The sequence below is a fragment of the Macaca thibetana genome, chromosome 16 (assembly GCF_024542745.1).
Source record: "Macaca thibetana thibetana isolate TM-01 chromosome 16, ASM2454274v1, whole genome shotgun sequence".
Lineage (NCBI taxonomy): Eukaryota > Metazoa > Chordata > Mammalia > Primates > Cercopithecidae > Macaca > Macaca thibetana.
Window position 1 is genome coordinate 45,973,827 of NC_065593.1, and position 17,490 is coordinate 45,991,316.

The 17,490-nt window shown below is 44.8% G+C and overlaps 1 protein-coding gene across 8 annotated transcripts in view; it reads left to right on the forward strand.

The window, feature by feature from the left end:
- SNF8 (SNF8 subunit of ESCRT-II) overlaps positions 1 to 17,490 on the forward strand; it is a 576,904-nt gene that overhangs the window by 378,692 nt on the left and 180,722 nt on the right. The gene's annotated exons all lie outside the window — the stretch shown is intronic.

Genomic DNA, 17,490 nt, shown 5'->3' on the forward strand with positions numbered 1-17,490 from the left:
TGTATATGAGACTGATAACTTCAGGAAAAATGTAAGCTAAGCATATAGCTTATATTGATCACTAAAATTGATTTCTGATAAACAGAGGAGGAAAGAATCAAGTTGCAACAAAGGGACTTAGAAAAATTACAAATAAAAGGATGGCCAAAAAAAAAAAAAATCCAGCAAAAAAAAAAAAAAGGTTAGAGGCTGGGCACGGTGGCTCACGCCTGTAATCCCAGCACTTTGGGAGGCCAAGGCGGGCAGATCATGAGGTCAAGAAATCGAGACCATCCTGGCCAACATGGTGAAACCTGGTCTCTACTAAAAGTACAAAAATTAGCTGGGCATGGTAGCGCATGCCTGTAGTGCCAGTTACTTGGGAGGCTGAGACAGGAAAATGGCTTGAACCCAGGAGGCAGAGGTTGCAGTGAGCCAAGATCATGCCACAGCACCCCAGCCTGGCGACAGAGCGAGACTCCTTCTTAAAAAAAAAAAAAAAGGTTAGTAATGCTAATGTCAGCATAGCTAAATTCAAGGCAATAAAAAAAGAGTATTAAATAGGACAAAAAGACCACTTACAGTGATCAAATGCATGATACCAAAACAGATAGCCATGAACTTTATCCACTAATAATAGCATTAAAGTATACAAAGAAAAAACGGCAGGGTATGAAAGAAGGATCAGAAATACAAAGATAGTTAGAGATGCTGACATGTCTAACTTGATCAAGTCTCAAAAATATTTTAAAGCAGCAGAACAACAAAATGATGTAATTTGTATTCTCTTAAAGAGCTCTTGAACATTTATAAAAATTGGCCACATATTAGGACACAAAGAAAACTGTAATAAAGTAGAAATAGTTCAGATCATACATTTTGACAACACAATTCAAATGTAACCTGGCCAGGCTTAGTGGCTCATGCCTGTAATCTGAGCACTTTGGGAGACCGAGGCAGGAGGATCACTTGAAACCAGGAGTTCAGGACTGGCCTGGGCAACAAAGCGAGACCCTGTCTCTACAAAAAATTGAAAAATAGCCAAGCACAGTGGCATGTGCCTGTAGTTCTAGCTACTCAGGAGACTAAGGCAGGAGAATCCCTTGAGCCCACAAGTTCAAGGCTGTAGTGAGCTATGATTGCACTACTGCATTACTGCCTGGGCAACTGAGACCCCATCTCTAAAAAAATAATAGGCTGGGCATGGTGGCTCACGCTTGTAATCCCGGCACTTTGGGAGGCCAAGGCAGGCGGATCACTTGAGCTCAGGAGTTTGAGACCAGCAACGTGGTGAATGTCTCTACTGGAAAAAAAAAAAATAGCTGGGCATGGTGGCCCAGGCCTGTGGTCCCAGCTACTTGGGAGGCTGAGGTGGGAAGATCACTTGAGCCCAGAGGGCAGAGGTTATAGTGAGTCAAAATTGCACTACTGCACTCCAGCCTGGGTGTCAGAGGGAGATTGTCTCAAAAAAAAAAAAAAAAAAAAAAAAAAAAAGCCCACTGCTATTATCTAACATCGTCATGGAAGTGCTAATCAATGCAGGTAAGATTAGCTTATGGAATAAAAAGATAAATAATGAAAAGGGAAATAAAAAGTATTATTTACAGATGAAATAACTACATATTCAGAAAACTAAAATGTATTAGATGAGAAACTATTAGTAAAATTTTAGTAGGGTATCTGGTGACAAAATATAGTAAAAAATTAATAATAATAATTATCTAATGACCACTTAGTATGTTCTAGACCACCTGCCAAGAGCTTTGTATGCATTATCTCATTTAGTCCTCACAAGAGCATAACAAGAGAAGTTTTACTTTTTGTTTTTGTTTTGTTGTTGTTATTTGTTTTGTTTTGTTTGAGACAGAGTCCTGCTTTGTCACCCAGGCTGGAGTGCGGTAGCGCAATCTCAGCTCAATGCAACCTCCACCTCCCAGGTTCAAGTGACTCTCCTGCCTCAGCCTCCTGAATAGCTGGGATTACAGGTGCCCACCACCACGCCCGGCTATTTTTTGTATTTTTAGTGGAGACGGGGTTTCACCATGTTGGCCAGGCTGGTCTCAAACTCCTGACCTCAGGTGATCTGCCTGCCTCAGTCTCCCAAACTGATGGGATTACAGGCATGAGCCACCACGCCTGGCCGAGAGAAGTTTGATTACTCCACCAATTAACAGATGAGATAGCTGAAGCTAAATGGGAAAAGTAACCTGCTCTCTTGGTTATGACGGATGCAGAATTCAAAAGCAGACCACACTTTTAGCCACTACCCTATAGAGGTTTCTATAAGCCAACAACTCAGAAAACATAATGAAAGCAGAAATCTGCTTCAAATGAACAACACAACACAAAATGACCCAGGCAGGCAGATACTTAAGAAGAAACATGTGGGACTTATGTGGCAGACTCTTAGGTGGCCCATATGATCTTGATCTCTTGGGCACTTAGCAAAAGATTCTTGGTTTTCAGCATTCAAGATGTGCCTATGGGTGGTACCAACTGACATTTCCTGAAATCATGCAGTCTTGAGTTATAAATCTTCTTTAAATCTATTGCCATGCTAGAATCTTGTTAATATATAGGAAATTTAGAGAGATTAAGTACCAAAATGGCCTGCCCAATACTTGTATATTTTTAGTATCATACTGAACTAAAATCCCTGGAACTAGGAGCACTCTAGACCTTACATGGTTTATTCCTCCCGTCATTTCAAACATTGAAAGTGGGGCCTATCTGATTATTTGCCTGCTCACTGTATGTTTATATCTACTGCATTTGTACCAGTATACATCAGATTTGTGCAACCGCTGATTTTTATTGGATTGTAATCAGGTCTCACAGTGATCATTTAACATCTTCCTATAAGTCTCATCTTGTGCTGTTATGGATTTTCATTTTGAAAATCTACACTGTATGGAAGCACATGTCTTTAATGTCTCCAGACATTACATTTCATCAAATGCTTAAATTTTAGTGGGCAACTTAACAGGGCCCTCCCTGTTAAGTTCTGAAAAAGAATGGGAGAGAACAATTAAATATTTTTGGTAAAATGTGGTTTTTGTCTTGTGCAGAATATGTAGAATATACCTTTTAATTTAGTAAATACGTTTTAAAAGGAAACAGTGCTCTGTTATCACACTGCCTTAGTCTGTTTTGTGCTGTTTTGTGCTGCTATAACAGAATACCTGAGACTGGGTAATTTACAGAGAACAGAAGTTCATGTTCTGGAGGTTGGGAAGTCCAAGATCCAGGGGACACATCTGGGGACCTTCTTGCTGCATCATCCCATGGTGGAAGGTGGAAAAACAAGTGAGTGCGTGTGAGAGACAGAGCAAGAGGGGGCTGAATTTGTACTTTTATAAGGAATCCACTCCTACTACAATGAGCCCGCTCCCATGATAATGGCATTAATCCATTCATGAGCACAGAGCCCTTCTGGCCTAATCACCTCTTATAAGGCTCCATTTCTTAACATTGTGTAATTGGGGATCAAGTTTCCAGCACATGAACTTTGAGGGACACATGCAAACCATATTATATAGCTAAAGCAATTTCATAAGATTTCTGAACAACTTGTAATTTTTGAAATACCTATTGGAAGTCGTTTACAGCTATTTTGCTTAAGTGTGATTTTTCCTTTTCTTGTCAATCTCTCTTTGGCAAAAAAAAAAAAAAAGAAAAGAAAAAAGTGGGTTTCTGGTAATGAATTGAGCAGACATCTGATATATTGCATGCCTTTTAAGCTGTGTAACTTAATATTTGTATACTTGATAATTTGTTTTACTGTGTAATTGATAAAATTGTGATGTGTATTGATAATAGTTTAATGTGTAAGAATGTATGATTGTAGTTCTCTGGGAGAAACAATTTGCCAAGCGTTCACCAGCTTGTGAAACTCTAATGTGAGGCTGGGCACGGTGGCTCACGCCTGTAATCTCGGCACTTTGGGAGGCCGAAGTGGGCAGATCACCTGAAGTCAGGAGTTCGCGACCAACCTGGCCAACATGGCGAAACCCTGTCTCTACTACAAATACAAAAATTAGCTAGGTGTGGTGGCAGGCACCTGTAATGCCAGCTACTCAGGAGGCTGAGACATAAGAATCGCTTAAACCCAGGAGGTGGAGGTTGCAGTGGACTGAGATCACGCCACTGCACTCCAGCTTGGGCGACAAGAGCGAAACTCCATCTCAAAAATAAATAAATAAATAAACTCTAATGTGAGAGCTTAAACATCTAAGTAAATAAAGGCACCTTTTAAAAAATCAAATTACTGAATATACATAAAATATAAAATATGAGCCCTTAAAAACTTAAAACTTTATTGGATTGTATGCCTGAAATGACACACATCAAGCTCTTAATTGTGGTCTGCACTATTCAATGAACACGTTTCTATAGTCTCTCTTTTTTCTTTCTTTTTTTGTAACGATCAAGAATTAATTTCGTCACTGAACAAATAAAGAATTAAGCAAATTACCACTGTATTAGGGAAATACATAGATGAATAGATTGAGATGCTTTTTATTCTTGATAGATTCTTGATAGATTCTTTTTATTCTTGATTAGAATGGCTCAATTTTTTAGAGATGTAACTTTGCCCTATATTAATTTATAAATTCAATATAATAACCACATGAATAAAAGCAAAACAAGATTTTCTTTCTTTTTTTCTCGCTCTGTCGCCCAGGCTGGAGTGCAGTGGCGCGATCTCAGCTCACTGCAAGCTCCACCTCCCAGGTTCATGCCATTCTCCTGCCTCAGCCTCCCGAGTAGCTGGGACTACAGGCATGCGCCACCACGCCCGACTAATTTTTTTTTTTTTTTTTTTTTTTAATAGAGACGGAGTTTCACCATGTTATCCAGGATGGTCTCAATTTCCTGACCTCGTGATCCGCCCACCTCGGCCTCCCAAAGTGCTGGGATTACAGGCGTGAGCCACCGCACCTGGCCAGGATTTTCTTTTTTTAGAGCCAGGATCTCACTGTGTTGCCCTGGCTGGTCCCAAACTCCTGGGCTGAAGTAATCCTCCTGCCTCAGCTTTCTGAGTAGCTGGGACTATAGGCACACACCACAGAAGCCAGCAGAACAGATTTTTTATTGGTCAAAATGACTCTTAAAATTTATTAGAAGTAACACATGAGAATAGCAAGGAAGATATTAAAAATAAGAAGGATGGGCCAGGTGTGGTGGCTCACGCCTGTAATCCCAGCACTTTGGGAGGCCAAGGTAGGCAGATCACAAGATCAGGAGATCAAGACCATCCTAGCTAACATGGTGAAACCCCATCTCTACTAAAAATACAAAAAATCAGGAGGGCGTGGTGGCACGCGCCTGTAGTCCCAGCTACTCGGGAGGCTGAGGCAGGAGAATCGCTTGAACCTGGGAGGCGGAGGTTGCAGTGAGCAGAAATCGCTCCACTGCACTCCAGCCTGGGTGACAGAGTGAAATTCCATCTAAAAAAAATAAATAAATAAGGATAGCTATATTACTACTGAAGAGCAAAGTTATCGCAAGGCCACAGTTATTAAAAGCATGGTACCAATTCAGGAATAAGCAAATAAGTGAATGGAACAAATCGAAGTCCAGAAATACTCTGTGTGTGTGTGTTTGTGTGTGTGTGTGTGTAATTTGAATTTGCACTATCTTTGTCACATATTTCTGTAACATCTTAACTTTCAAATTTTCTAAAATGGTACCCAGAAAAATAAATACATTTAAACTAATCAAGTTACAGAAACTGTCTTAACCCATTTTGTGCTGCCATTACAAAACACCACAGGTATACCACAGGGTAATTTATACAGAAAAATTTATTTGGCTAATGGTCCTGAACACTAGGAAGTCCAAGGGCATGGTTACACAGTTTCAGCTAGATAGCAGAAATGCCTTTCAGTATTTTGTAACATTGTAGGATGAATATAGTTACAATAATATATAGTTTCAGGCTGGGCACTGTGGCTCATGTCTGTAATCCCAGCACTTTGGGAGGCCGAGGCAAGTGGATCATTTGAAGTCAGGAGTTCAAGATTAGCTTGGCCAACATGATGAGACGCTGTCTCTACTAAAAATACAAAAAATTTAGCTGGGTGTGGTAGCGTGGGCCTATAATTTCGGCTACTCTGGAGGCTGAGGCAGGGGAATTGCTTGAACCAGGGAGGTGGAGGTTGCAGTGAGCTGAGATTGCGCCACTGCACTCCAGCCTGGGCGACAGAACTAGACTCTGTCTCAAAAAATTAAAATAAAATAAAATTAATTTACAAAATTTCGTTGGGCATGGTGTTGCGCATGTGCATGCCTGTAATCCCAGCTACTCGGGAGGCTGAGGTGGGAGAATCGCTTGAGCTGGGGAGGCAAAGATTGCAGTGAGCCAAGATCGCATCACTGCACTCCAGCCTGGGCAATGGCGCGAGACTCCATCTCAAAATAATAATAATAATATAGTTTCAAATAGCTAAGAGGAAGATATTTAATGTTTGTTCCCAACACAAAGAAATGATAAACGTTTAAGAAGATGTATATGCTAATTATCCTGATCTGATCACTATGCTATGTGTTTATCACTATATGTATCAAAATATCACTATGTACCTCGTGAATATGTACGATTATTATTTGTCAGTTAAAAAGAAACTGCAGGCCGGGCGTGGTGGCTCACGCCTGTAATCCCAGCACTTTGGGAGGCCAAGGCGGGTGCATCACGAGGTCAGGAGATCGAGACCATCCTAGCTAACAAGGTGAAACCCCGTCTCTACTAAAAAACACAAAAAATTAGCGGGGCGTGGTGGCGGGCGCCTGTAGTCCCAGCTACTCGGGAGGCTGAGGCAGGAGAATGGCGTGAACCCGGGAGGTGGAGCTTGCAGTGAGCCGAGATGGCGCCACTGCACTCCAGTCTGGGAGACACAGGGAGACTTCGTCTCAAAAAAAAAAAAAAAAAAAAAAAAAAAAAACTGCAGACCTTTTGTGCATGTTTCCACAGGTGGAGGAAAAGTCATATTTGCTAAGGATTTGCCAGCTTTAAATTTATTGGCATCATTATCAGGCCTTCCAGCTTCCTCTTTCTCAGTCACCCATTAAGGAAGGTGGAGTGGGGGAAGTTGGGGAAGGGGAACGCAGGAGTGAAAGCCTTAGCCAGGGACGTAAATGGATGCAATCTGCCTTCCTTTCCCCCATTCCACCAATCCTCTGTTCAACCTGTGCTGCTACTTTTTTTTTTTTTTTTTTTTTTTTTTTTTTTTGAGTCTCGCTCTGTCGCCCAAGCTGGCGTGCAATGGAGCAATCTGGGCTGGCTGCAACCTCTGCTCCAGGGTTCAAGCCATTCTACTGCTTCGGCCTCCCAAGTAGCTGGAATTACAGCCACTTGCCACCACACCCAGCTAATTTTTATGTTTTTAGTAGAGACGGGTTTCACCATGTTGGCCAGGCTGGTCTTGAACTCCTGACCCCAAGTGATCCGCCCACCTCAGCCTCCCAAAGTGCTGGGATTACAGGTGTAAGCCACTGCGTCCAGCCAAACGTGTTCTTTTTCATGCTTACAAGATGTCATGTCACAAACATGTTTTTGTATTTTTGTGAGATGACTTCTTTGTCAATGTTTAATAATTGTTTTAGAGTTTTGGAAAATACAAACAAAATAAACTTCGGGGATAAAAGAACACAAAATGTGTGCCTGATCCTTCTTCGTAGCTTATAAAAATTAATTTAGACTTTACCCCGTTAATTATTATATCACTCCGTAGAGGCTCTTTAGCACCCGGGGCCACACAACCGCCGCTCACTCTGCCCTGCGGTGGGCGCCTGGATCTGAAAACCGACTTTTCCCTGACTCAGCGCGGACTGTGAAGGAGACCAAGCCGCCGGGGTCCCCGACTGTCCAGAGCCCCACTCAATCCCCGCGCCCGGGCACCTACATACCCCTGACGGCGGTTCCTCCCGTGGGCAGCAAAGGGGCCCCAGGCCGGGTCAGCGCCTCTGAGTTCCAAGCAAACAGCCAGCCCCGAACCCCGCAGTTCCGAGCCGATTCTCACACTCGGGCATCCCCGAGACACATTCCCGACAGCAAGAGACCACCTCCACGTGGAATTTTCCCACGGAAAACCAGCGTTCCCCGTTCCTGGGGGTGCAGAGTTCGTTTCGCAGGCGCCCTCACCTCGCGTCTGCAGCCACCTATGCGGGGAACCGGTTGGACTTAAGACTCCAACCGCCAGCTCCCTGGGCTCCGGCGTCTGTGGCCCCCGCATCTGCCGGCTCTGCAGACGCCAGAAAGGACCCGCGGCGATCCAGGCTCCCGAAGTTTCACCTCTTGCCCCGCTCTGCCCCGGGGACACTCACCTGCCCGAAGTCATCCCGAATCCCGCCGCCCTCGGACGGCCGGATGTCGCGGACCCTAGCAGCCAGGCCTCCGACTGCCCTGCCCTGGCACCGACCCGGGCAAATTCTCGGCGAGCAGAGCAGGTGCAGGACGCTTGGGGCTGTCCCCGCCCCCGTCACCCACTCCCCGCCCACGCCCTAGGTCTTTCTGTGCGCCCAGCCTGGCGCCGACACGTCCAGACATCGTTGTCGTGGTTTGGGGACCACTGGACCCCGCGGCGCACAGACCCGCCAGTGGCCCGCGCCCAGGAGAACTCCAGAAGGCGACAAGGATGACCACCGCCCCTGCATGGGACACTCGCTAGGTAAACAGTGAGCTCCGCGCTAAGCGCTTTTCATCTACGCGGGGTCATTTATTCATCACAACGGCCCTACGAGATGAGGACAGTTACCAGCTCACCTTTCAGAAGAGCAAGCCGAGGAAAAGTGGGGTAATCCGCTGGAAAGTGCAGACGCTAGGATTCGAACCAAGTCTGGGTGACCTGAAGCTTCCAGTCGTGCATTTTCTGTCCCTCGAACTCGGAGCTAAGTTATAAGACGCCACCGCTCGCCTCCAGACCCTCCGGACTCTACCGGTGGGTGGTCCGAGCTGAGAGTCCCCGAACTTCTGTGTGGAAAGGGGTGGGCGAGACGGGGCAGGGAGGCTCACGTGATCCAGGGTCGGTAGCGTCTCCACTCGCCCACCAGGAGCAGCGAGCTGCGTCCCCCGCGCTTCCCGCCCCGCGCCTGCGTCCTCTCCCCCGGCTACCGGAGCCGGTCCTCGCAGCGATCCGGCCCCCGCCCTTCTCTCCTAACCGCCCCCATCCCAGCGCCCCCATCTCTACCCTGGACCTTTCGCCTCTGCCACTGGTGATCGCGCTTCTCTCTCCCGCTTACAGAAAAACACAATCCCCGCGTCCACCCCTAGTCTATCACCGCAGTCCCTACCTTTCTTTCCTCGCTATGCTGTGTTCCCGTGCACTCCAACCTCGTGGCCTTGACCCGTCCGCAGCTTATGCTGGGGGTCGCTAAATTCGGCCTTGGTCCCACCTCCACCCTCCACTTCACCCCACACTCCACAAGTACTGTCCTGGCAAAAGACCCTAGGGCCTGGAAAGCTGGGGTGTGGCTGAATCCCTCTAACGGGCAAGGGACCCGTGGGGCCACATAACGCCTGTGTGCCTGGAAGAAAGAGTCTGTTGAACTTCAGATGAAATTAAATTTGCAGGACCTTTTTCATAAGCCAGGCTCAGTGTTTCCCATGGCTCCTCTCACGCATGATTATATTGTATTCTAATGGCCCAGCTGTCACAAATATGAGAATTTATTTTTTAAACTGTTGCCTAGGCTGGAGTGCAATGGTGTAATCGTAGCTCATAGCCTTGACCTCCAGCGCTCAAGTGATTCTCCCACCTCAGTCACCCAAGTAGCTAGGACTACAGGCACCCACCACCACACCTGGCTAATTAAAAAATAATAATAATTTGTAGACAGGAAGTCTCACTCTCTTGCCCAGGCTGGCCTTGAACTCTTGAGCTCAAGCAATCATCCTGCCTCGGCCTCCCAAAGTGCTAGGATTACAGGTGTGAGCCACCACGACCGGCAAGAATCTTTAAATATGGCGTGAAAGTGCATGCAAAATAGGGCCGGGTGCGGTGTCTCACGTGTGTAATCCCAGCACTTTGGGAAACTGAGGTAAGTGACTCGCTTAAGGCCAGGAGTTTGAGACCAGCCTGGTCAACATAGTGAAACCCCATCTCTACTAAAAATACAAAAATTAGCCTGGGGTGATGGCACACACCTGTAATCCCAGCTACTTGGGAGGCTGAGGCACGAGAATCACTTGAACCCAGGTGGTAGAGGTTGCAGTGAGCTGGGATCGCAGCACTGCACTCCAGTCTGGGTAACAGAAAGTAACTCCATCTCAAAAAAAAAAAAAAAAAATGACCAGTGCTTTTCTTTTTGACGGAGTCTGGGAAAGTGAGTCTTGGAAAAGAGTAGAAGGAAATGCCAGTGTGATCTACAACTTTGATGCAGGTGAGTCCCAAGTTCAGGTCTGAGCTCCTTGGCAGCCAGTAGAGAAAGGGAGTCTCTCAGAAAGGAGTTTTAATGTAGCAAATGCGGGTAACTATTTTCTAGCTCCAGGCTGGAAAAGAGATCCTCTTTGACAAGACCAATCAGAAAAGTGTTGTACTGACCGCGTGCATGTAGGGGGAAAAAAAAAAGACATTTGTATAACACCTCCTTGCTTAGGAAGAGCTTCCACATGCATTCCCCTCCTTCATTCAGCTCTTGTAATAACACTGTCAAGCACTTCTCAGATGTGAAGACTGAGGCTATGAGATCTTTCATGACTTGTTCAAGCTTATGTGGCCAGCAATGGGGCTAGGATTTTCACCCAGGAGTTCTGTCTCTAAAGCCAGTGCTGGCTCCCTCGAACCCCCTGTATCACCAACTGTTCTGTGAAAGGGTTGTATATGCAAAGAGACCCCCAAATGCTGAAGGAGCTGAGAAACCAAAGGAGGAGGCACACAAATCCAGTTTGTTGGTATTGGATGATTTATTAAGGGAACTTAGATGTGTGGTCCTGGGCACCACAAGGCAGGTAGATCTCTACACTACAACCCCTCAAACCACAGCTTATATCTTGGGCAAAAAGCATATGTATCCTAGAAGGAATACATGGGTGACTACAGGCATCACAGCTTATGGTTTCTGCAACAATAAGAAGGAAACTTACAATGAGTAAGTGTTCATAGATAAAGAGTAATACATCAACTGGACATTTTTTTTTTTTTGAAGATGGAGTCTCACTCTGTTGCCCAAGTTGGAGTGCAGTGGCATGATCTTGGCTCACTGCAACCTCTGCCTCCCAGGTTCAAGCAATTCTCCTGCCTCTGCCTCCCAAGTGGCTGGGACTACAGGCATGCACCATCACAACTGGCTAATTTTGTATTTTTAGTAGAGACAAGGGTTTCACCATGTTGGTCAGGCTGGTCTTGAACTCCTGACCTCAGGTGATCCTCCCACCTCAGCCTCCCAAAGTGCTGGGATTACAGGCAAGAGCCACTGTGCCTGGCCCAACTAGACATTTTAGAGGCACTCCTGGGACTGGGGGTTAACCAGGTAGATTTGCATTTAAAATAAAGTGGCTCTTGTCCCCACACCAGCTCTATTTAAGTAGGAAAACTCTTTTCCATCAGTTCTGTGGTTTGGAAGCAGGGAAGAGGATAGTTCAGGCATAACTCTTCCTTCACAATCATGTTGTGATTGGTGACTGTGGTTCCAAGGTGAACCCTCTATAGTTGCTGATCCTCTCTCCCTGCTCTAGGGATGACTGCAGGGAGGGAGAGTGGATTAAAGGAGAATGTATTTACTGTTTTTCAGCTTGATCAGGGTTTCTCCATAGCAGAGCTAGCTGTGGTCCCTGACTACCTAGACCACAGCCAAGCAGCTGCCCTGCTGCTTCCCTGAGTGACAGAGCAGGAGCATCACCATCTTGGACAAGCACTGCCATTTTAAAGTTCACCTTGATCAAAAAAACGCCTGAATCCAAAGGACATCAGCCTAATGGCTAAAGTTAGCATGACCATAAACCACAAATGACATCTCCAACCAGAAACATTCCAACCATAAGATAAATCCCTCCCCAACCAGAGACATGCCAGCCCCGAGATAACCTCTCCTCCGACCAGAGACATTCCAACCCCACAGTAAACTTCCCACACACACAGAAACATTCCAAGCTTGTGATAAGCTCTCTCACCCTAAAACCAATAAATACTCCTAGTTTGTAAGACAGGATGCTCCTGACCAAAATCAGCCAGAAGCCCCTCTCAGGTTTATTATCCAAAAGAAACCTGTAATTGACTGTTGAACCACTTTTTGTGTTTCTTCCCTCTTTAACTCTTACATTTGGTGCTGAAAGCCAGGACAGGTGTTGGGGATAGAGGCTCTTTTGCAACCCAGGAAGCAGTGGACAGCAGCTGCTCATCCCACTGGATCCTGAGAGTCTCTGGCCATCCACCCCATCTTGTCTCTCACTTTATTTTTTGAGCGATTTGCGTGACAAGGACAACTAACCTGAAGGAGACTGCGAGGCTCGGGCTGGGGCTACTCTCCAGTGAGCCCTCAAAACCCTCAGATCTCAGGAATCCACCTCTGACTGCCCACAAGGGGTATCAGGTATTTCTCTTTCTCCCCTCTTCCTCCCTCCTCCTCCTCCTCTCTCTCTCTCTCTCTCTCTCTCTCTCTCTGTTTTTCTCTCCTCCCCACCCCACCTCTTGTGGCTCCAGTCCAAGAGGCCCTTTGCCAGTCCACCTGGAACATCTAACATCAGACACTAATCCAGCTAACTGGTAAGATCTGCCTTCCCCTTTCTTTCTTGTGGTACTCGGGAAAGTCAGGTCTGCCATCCTAGTCCTCAGAGGACCAGTGGCACTAAGCTAGAAGAAATCTTGGGGATGCCCAATTTCTTCTCAACTTGACCATCCTCTTTATAAAGAGGATTCCAGGTCTCTGTCTTTTGACTGGGAATGCCTAGAACTAAACCAGACACCCTCGGCTTCCTCTTACCAGTCCACATGGGTGCCAAACAATCCCACATTCCCACATCCTCTCCACTGGGCTGTCTCCTTCACAAACTCACCAAACTTGGCTAACAGGAAATATAAAGCCAAAGTGTTTGGATTTTTATTGCAACATGGCCTGGCCCCAGTAAAAATTAAATAATGGCAAATTAAATTTTCAAGCCAAAAGCCCAAAAATGGCACCTTTGACTTTCAAATTCTCAGGGACCTTGACAACTTTATAACCAGGAATGGCAAATGCCAAGAGGTTCTCTATATTCAGGCTTTCTTCTACCTTAGATTCCAACCCTCCCTGTGTCAAGCTTACACCCTTCATGAAATCCTTCTTCTTAATGAAAACCTTCCCCAGGTCTCTCCTTCCTTTGAAACTCCTTCCTTCAAAACCCCTTCCTCTGAAACCCCTTTTGACCCTGCAGATGAACCCCCTCTGCCTTCTCATCCCCCTGCATCTGCTCCTCGCATGTCTGAACCCTCTGACCTGGTGGCCCCTCCTGCCCCCAAGCCTTCAGCCCCAAACCCCGCTTCCCCCCCTTCTCCACCTGTTACCCGTTCAAAAACTGCTCCATCTAATCAAACCATCTCTGCCATTCTCCCTCTCTGGCAAGTGGCTGGGGTTGAAGGCATTGCTTGCATTCATGCCCTTTCTCCATGTCTGATTTGTTGCAAATCAAACAGTACCTAGGATCTTTCTATGAAAAATCCCTCTCATTACCACAGGGAATTCCTGCACATAACCCAATCCTTTAACTTGGCCTAACATTTACATAATTCTAACCTTCACCCTCACCCCTGATAAAAAAAAAAAAAAAAAAAAAAAGTGCTCAGCTTAATTAAAATGGATATCCAAGTTATGAGTATATTCAAAAGGCCTTTATGTTTTGTCTCTTCATAAATCTTATTTTCCTAGGAAAGGTTTTTTCTCCCAGTCAACTGAATTACTTTTCTCCACTCTGCCTTGCCATTCTTGGTGCATGTATGAAAGACCCTAAAATGACTTCTGGTGGCCTGGGACTCCTTGGGAAAACAAAGAGGCACCACAAATCCCATTTTGGGAAAAATCTCTGTTTTCCTTATGCAACCGCTAGAATTAGAGGTGATTTTTTTTTTTTTTTTTTTTTTTTGACGCGGAGTCTTGCTCTGTGCCCCAGGCCGGAGTGCAGTGGCGCGATCTCGGCTCACTGCAAGCTCCGCTCCCCCGGGTTCACGCCATTCTCCTGCCTCAGCCTCCCGAGTAGCTGGGACTACAGGCGCCCGCCACCTCGCCCGGCTAATTTTCTTGTATTTTTAGTAGAGACGGGGTTTCACCGTGTTAGCCAGGATGGTCTCGATCTCCTGACCTCATGATCCGCCCGTCTCGGCCTCCCAAAGTGCTGGGATTACAGGCTTGAGCCACCGCGCCCGGCCGAGCTATATTTGTATAAATATGTTATTGGCATGTGTTCCAAAGTTATGGGAGACTCCTATAATTCTGATATATCTTAGTGTATGTTATCAGTAATAATTATAATTGTTATGTTAAAATTATTGTGTGCCACAAAGGTAACAGATATCCTTGTCAATTGTGACTTTAGCTATAGCTACTCTAAAACTTTTTGTCATCCGTCAACAATTGTTGCGTTGTTTTGGTCCTCTTTAGAAGATAGTCTTATAATCAGCTATAAAGCTCTAACAGGTGCTCTTGAATGGAGGTTTTGGATAACTCTGGAGACTGTGACATCAGAATAGAGGAAAAATATTCAGGACTTTTGAAGAGCTAATATGTTCATTACTATCAAGCAGGACAGAAATTAACTGCATTAACTGAACTAATAGGAGACGGAAGTGATCTCTTTGACGTTTTGCTTAAAATAGTGATAATCCTTTGTTTTGCTTTTCAAAGTCAAAGAAACTCTTCTTTTGAGCTATTGACAGCTTTTGACAATTTAGTATACTCCCATGAACAAAATTTGGAGCATACTTGTTTCTCTCTACCTGACTTTCTCCAGAATTTGGAAACTGAGTATTCTTAAGTTGTGCCAATATAGTTATTTGCATAAGTGCAGTAAGAATCTGTTTTCTTTTGTAACAGGACACAATTGGAAAAACTGGTTATTTTACCAAGGCTTTGACTGGAATGGTGTGCTTTCCTTTAAGGAATCAAACCTGACTTATGAAGCCAAGGAAGCCCTTGGGAAACTGGCCTCATGTTTTGTGTACACAGTCCCTGTACAGGGTTTCTGATCTGCAGTAAGTAAAGAATGTCACTTTCTGATAGGCCAGGAACCCCAAGTTATTTTGGAATCTCAAGGGGAAACTAATAGGTATTTAATAGTACAATTCCATGGCTGGGCTCAGCTTTAAAAAGTCTTATCTGAGATTCCTTCTGTGGAAAAAAGTTCCATCAATGCCAATTTAAAAGGCCTATGTAACAAATAATTATTCTTGCTGCACTTATGCAAGTAATTAAGCCAAGAGTAATAAAACAAGCCATTCCTACCATGATTTGTCTTTTAATAAAAATGGGAAATTGAAGAAAGGAAATTATGTTTCAAAAACTATAGCACGCCTGTTATTAAATTCTAGTGTTGCAAAATGTTTTTCAATTTTTATTATTTTCTACAGTTTAAATTAAATTCTAACTTTCCTGGCTACAAGTTTCCAAAATAAGCTGTGCTTTCTTAAAGCCCTATGAACTGAAAACTAGCTGTTTCAGCAGGCGCTGCCTCTAAGCCTCTGATCATCACACGAGGAAATCTCTTCACTGCTGGCGCTGACAACTAATAACTGAGGGTGCCCAGAATCCTTCGCCCCCACGTCTAGTAAGTCCATGGAACCCAGGGTAATTGAGACAGTATCTGTTACAGGAATCAACTCCTGGGTATATCACACTCAAGTCAAAGCCTGGAAAGCTGAGGAAGCAACCCCTGACAGCCCAAAGGAACATCCTAAATATCAATGTAAAGAAATAGGAAATCTTAAGCTGAAAATCATAAAAAATAAGTAACTAAGTGAGAACTACTCATCTTACTCAGTCTCACCCCTACTTCACCAAATGCTTTTTGTCGTTCCTACCTCTCCTTCTCAGCCAAATATTAAAATCTTTTAATGGAAATTATTGACTATGCCACCCTGTGGGAACTGCTTTACTCACTCTACTATTTGCAGTAGGATTATATACCGTAGCAGCCTCAAGGTGGAATATCAGACAGAGAATCTCAGTTACTGTAGCATTTTGCTTAATTATTATCCTCATAGCAGGAAAAATGGTTACTAACAGAAAATAACACACAGGCCTTTCCAAACATGTGCCTCTGCCTCTCATTAGGTAAGGAATGTTGTTTCTATCTCAGCCAATTGGGCCTAGTAAGAGACGCTGCTGAAAAATTTAAAGAAAGGGCTGAAAAGGTAAGAGAATACCAAAACAACCAAACAGATTATTAGTTTGGAAACAAAATAATAGCATGGGTCATCCCATTTCTGGGCCTTCTCTTCTAATAACATACCTAGGACTAATGTTCTTACCCTGCCTAATTAACCTTTTTTCAAATATTTTTAACTGAAAGGATCATTGCCATTTCACAGACAACTACCCAGAAACAAATACAGAGTGTTACTCCTACAGTCAATCTGAGACCAGAAAACTCTCTGTCCCCCAATCAGCAGGAAGTAGCCAGAAAGAACATACCACCCCTCATCCTTTTTATAACTATAGGGTCAGGATTGACAGAGCAGGAGTATCACTATCTTGGACAAGCACCGCCATTTTAAAGTTTACCTTGATCAAAAACCACCTAAATCCAAAGGGCATCAGCCTAATGTCTAAGGTCAGCATGACCATAAATCACAAATGACATCTCTGACCAGAAACACTCCAACCATAAGATAAATCCCTCCCCAACCAGAGACATGCCAGCCCAAGACTGCCTCCTCTCTGACCAGAGACATTCCAACCTGCAATAAATTTCTCCCACACATAGAAACATTCCAAGCCTGTGATAAGCTCTCTCACCCTAAAACCAATACTCTTAGTCTGTAAGAGAGAGCACTCATGACCGAAATCGGCCAGAAGCCCCTCTCAGGTTTATTCTCCAAAATAAATCTGTCTTTGACTGTTGAGCTGCTTTTCGTGTTTCTTTCCTCTTTCTTTAACTCTTACTGAGGACTAAAGAAGAGATGGTTGTCCAAGTCCACCTGGAGCCCTGATGGCTGTCCAGCCTGTGCACATCACATTACAGGCCCTGTCTGGGATCAGTCTGAGGGTAGCTTCCCCTAGTGGTGACCCCAGGCTTTTTCACTGTGGTAGATCCATTTTACTACCATTATAAGACTTCCACTTCTCCCTGGCTGTGGACCCATTTCCAGCAATCAGCTTTGACAAATTGGCAAATTCTTAAGTAACCTGAATCTCCCTTATATTTGGTCTTTCCAGCTACTCCCAGTGCCCAGTATACCCACCTCTGGCACTGATCTTGCTGGGCCAAAGGACAAACTCTTTTTACCTTTCACCATCAAGCCCCTGTCTACTCATCCATTATGGGAGAAGCTTCAAGTGGTCCACATGGGACCAGATTGAGCCAACAGATTCTAGTGCCATAACTGA